Source organism: Bubalus kerabau, chromosome 1, assembly GCF_029407905.1.
Source record: "Bubalus kerabau isolate K-KA32 ecotype Philippines breed swamp buffalo chromosome 1, PCC_UOA_SB_1v2, whole genome shotgun sequence".
NCBI lineage: Eukaryota > Metazoa > Chordata > Mammalia > Artiodactyla > Bovidae > Bubalus > Bubalus kerabau.
Window position 1 is genome coordinate 106263802 of NC_073624.1, and position 4423 is coordinate 106268224.

Genomic DNA, 4423 nt, shown 5'->3' on the forward strand with positions numbered 1-4423 from the left:
ATTATATTAGTATGTCTAAAATATTTTGTGTTAAACGTTTCAAAAGAAAAAAATGAAAGTCTGAGATTATGATGCATAAGTAATGGAATATTTTTCAAGATTTCATTAGTATTCTCCTTAGGAATTTTTATAGAACTGAAAGAGATTTTTAAGCTAAAAGAGATGTATGCACCTATAATTATCCCAATAGTCACAAACTAAATAGAAGCAAGCTGTTATTTGATAGCCAAAGATGTCACATAATTAATCCAATAGACAGTAGCCTTCTCTTGGGAAATCTTATGTTTGGTCCTTTAGAAGTTATCCCACCATCAACCTTATACAGACATACTCACTGAGGAAAAAAACAGCTTTATTGCTGACTATTTAACACGTAAAAGAAGTGACATTTTCTCAATTAAGCCTTTTGTATTTTAGGTATTTTAAAACACACCTGGGTAGTCTCTATTCAATGTGTATAAGGTACAATCAATTGGAAGCTTTCTGATACTTCTAAAAGGCTAACAAGAAATAGTAGAGAAAAAGAATTTAGTTTTGTTTAACTGTCTTAACAAAGTTTGGCAAAAACATTTAAAGTGCTATTTTTCAAAGTCAGTTTATTTTGGGGGAGTGGAGACAGGTAAACTTTTCTTCTTTGGAGTAGCAAAAGTGTCAAGGAGTGAAAAAAAAAAAGTAACCTTTTAGTTCTCAGGGCCTTACCTAATCAATTTAAAACAAATTCTCTTTTGAGAATAAAAATAACTTTAACACAAAACACTAAAATGGATTTAAAAGTAAGAGTGTAAATATAGTTTCCTTTCAAATTATATTCGCTTTTTTTTTGAACAGACATCTCAAATTTAGTGAGAGAACCCATATCCTTCTTAAAAGGTTATTTCCTTGATTTTTTTCTTTTTCTTTCTTTCTTTCTTTTTTTTTTTTTTTAATGCTATCTGTTCAATTTTCTTGAAGAGATTGTCTTTAAAATTCAGGCTATGTTTGGGGAAAAGAGGGTATAGGGGTAAATTGGAGAATCTGCAATTCTCATTTTATTCTGGAAGATAATTCTGTTTTCAGTGTGGAACAGGTATCAGGAAAATTTACCAAAGAAACAGAATGAAGAAATGGTACAGTTGCCAAACTTCTCCCAATACAGGTCATCACTGTATGGATTCATTGTTTAGTGTAAAAAGAGCAGTGAAAACAGCAAGCATTCAATTCAAATGTAAGAACACACACACCTAAAAAACTGATTTAAAAGACAAAGAAGAATGAATGCATCCCTTCAGCTAGATTTAGCTTCAGTGCCTGCTTTCTCAGTCCTGTCTGTCTCTCTGCAACCCCAAGAACTGTAGCCCACCAGGCTCCTCTGTCCTTAGAATGATCCAGGGAAGAATACTAGAGTGGTTGCCATTTCCTACGCCATTGGATCTTCCTGACCCAGGGATTGAACCTGTGCCTCTTGCATCTCCTGCAATGGCAGGCAGATTCTTTACCACTATACCACCTGGGAAGCCCCTTAGCTTCAGTACCACCTGGGAAGCCCCTTAGCTTCAATAGCTTTAACACTAAGAAATGATTGAATGAAGTTTCATTAGAGTTGAAAAGAAGGTGGTCAGGGACTGGTGATAGGTAAGACGAAGTTTCATCAAGTGCTGATGAGGAAGTATTTGAAAGCAGACAGATTATAAAAGTGAATCTTTCATCTTCATATGTGTATCTGGAAGGTACTTTAGGTTTATCTTTGTACTTGCTATTATAAATTCACAGTTCTTGATATTTCAAACCATGAGTTCAATTTAAGTCCTGAGATTCCCTTGTTTAGCGCTGGTGCAGTAAATTTAAAGGAAAATATGTAATAAAAATTATTTTGCCAAGACTTATTTATTTCAGTAAAAACAAGACAGTTGTATGACATAATTAAAAATGGACACTTTTCATAAGAGGAAAGAAAAACTGTATTTCTACCATTTACCTTACTAATGGATCATTTCATTGTTTAAGGTGGCAATATAATCATCTAAATATAGTTATTCAGTTTCAGCTCTGAAAGTGTTTCACATAAGATATAAGTTGAAGTTATAAGTCAGTTTCTAGTATAGCTCTTTTTAACAGTCCTTCTAAAGCTAGTGGCTGCGTCATTTTTGCATCCTTCCCTTCTTATTTTCTGCTTCCTGAAACCTGAAAATTCTGGGATTGAAGTAACAATATTCCAAACAACTTAAAGGTGGAAATCATTTGCTTTGCGTGGATAATCAGAAGCGTTCCTGGTTCTTTGATGACCACAAAACTGCCAAGCAGCCCAGAACTTCTTATCTCAGTCTCACCTGAGCTATCTCTGCATCTATCCGTCTAGCTGTCTGTCTATATTTGTGGTTATTATCTGGGTTGTTTGCATTTGGACCTCATCTAACTTCTGGAAACAGTCATGATGATGAGGATACTCTGTTTGCACCAACCTTTCTTAAAATTTGATAATTTCAATGGACAGTTTTCATTTGCTGGTTTCTATGAATCAGTTGCTCAAATTCATGGTTCCTGCCAATTCCACATCATTTATTCATCAGATATTTATTGAGTCTGGCATTGCTTTAGGTGCTGGAGATAGTAGCAGAAGAAAAAAACTTTTCCTCTACCCTATAAGGTTTAACACTGGGACTCTCAAATTAAATTGACAAAAAACAAGTTAAACAGATTTATTTTATTTTTATGTGTTTGAGGCCTCCATAGAAAAGAAGTGGATTCCCAAGCAATGGTTAGACTTGGAAGCTTATATTTTTAACAAAAGGGAATACATTGTGGGCTAGACAAAGAAAGGGAAATTTGCATTTCTGGGAGGGTAAATATAAGGGGAAATTAATGGAAAGTAAAGGCTATTTTAGTAAGCTTTTTGTTTGTTTTGTGGGTTTTCATTTTTGATTTTGTTTTATTTTTGGTGATGACTTGTCTTAATGTTGATTCTCCATCTTCTTCATGGCCATAAAAATCTCACAGAGAAAGGATTTTGGGCAGTCCTCACTTCTCTGAAGTTTCTGTCTTTAGTTACAGAAGGCAAGTTCTGAAAAGGCTTCTTTCTAGTCTGTTGATTCTCAATTGCCTTCAGCTCAGAATAATCCATATTCAAAAGTGGCCTACGACAAGGTGGTGTATTCTGAGTTCCTACAGGATAAATTATAATATAAAAACAAACAAGGCCTCTGCCTCTTGAGGGACCTAAAACTGGTAATAATCTTGTCAATAACGTTAGAAGCACATATAGAATGCAATCTGTGGCACTTGCTAGAAAAGAGAAAAACTCATCACCATCAGATAGTGTTAAAGGAAGTGGGGAGTGTAGCAGGGCTAGGAATGAAACAGCAGGTGCAATTCTCTCAACAACAAAATGTCTTTAGCAAAGAATAATTATCAACCCTAAAAAAGGCACTGCATATTTCTTAAAGGATATTCTAAAATGAGATGGAAAGTGGACAGAGAAACATGTGAGAAAGATCTGATAATGTAAGATTTGTTACTAGCAAAGAAGGACTGTGAAGAAGGCTCAGCGCTGAAGAATTGATGTTTTTGAACTGTGGTGTTGGAGAAGACTCTTTGAGAGTCCCTTGGACTGCAAGGAGATTCAACCAGTCCATTCTGAAGGAGATCTGCCCTGGGATTTCTTTGGAAGGAATGATGCTAAAGCTGAAACTCCAATACTTTGGCCACCTCATGCAAAGAGTTGACTCATTGGAAAAGACTCTGATGCTGGGAGGGATTGGGGGCAGGAGGAGAAGGGGACGACAGAGGATGAGATGGCTGGATGGCATCACTGACTCGATGGATGTGAGTCGCAGTGAACTCTGGGAGTTGGTGATGGACAGGGAGGCCTGGCGTGCTGCGATTCATGGGGTCGCAAAGAGTTGGACACTACTGAGCAACTGATCTGATCTATGTGTTTAAGGGAAACCAAAACTATTATGCCTGGAGTATCTTGGACATGGCATGTTCTGTGTATGTGAGTGTGTGTGTGTGTGTGTATGTGTGTGTGTGTGCGTGCATACACAACAGGAAAGTATAATCAGAGAGGCCATAAGAAGGAGTGTGAATTTTAGATTTTTATTTAGGTATAATAGAAATCCATCAGAGTGTTGCTGATTGTAGATTTATCTGAGATGGATAAACATTTCTATATATGTTTTGCAAATACTAATACAAATGAATTTAGGAAATGGAATAATCATATCTAGTTGGGAAGACAAAAAAAATAAGTATAATTACAGATTTTTCTTTAAAATAGACTATGTTTGATTTTCAGGGAGACAGATATCCAATTCATTCTTTAAAATCTACCTGAAATACATCTTTCTATTTTTTTGTTACTCTGATTTTATCTGCTTTGTGCTTTCTACCTTGCTAAAATAGTATTTCTCCTTTTGCCCCAAAGTTCTTTGATCTTTAATATCCTCTT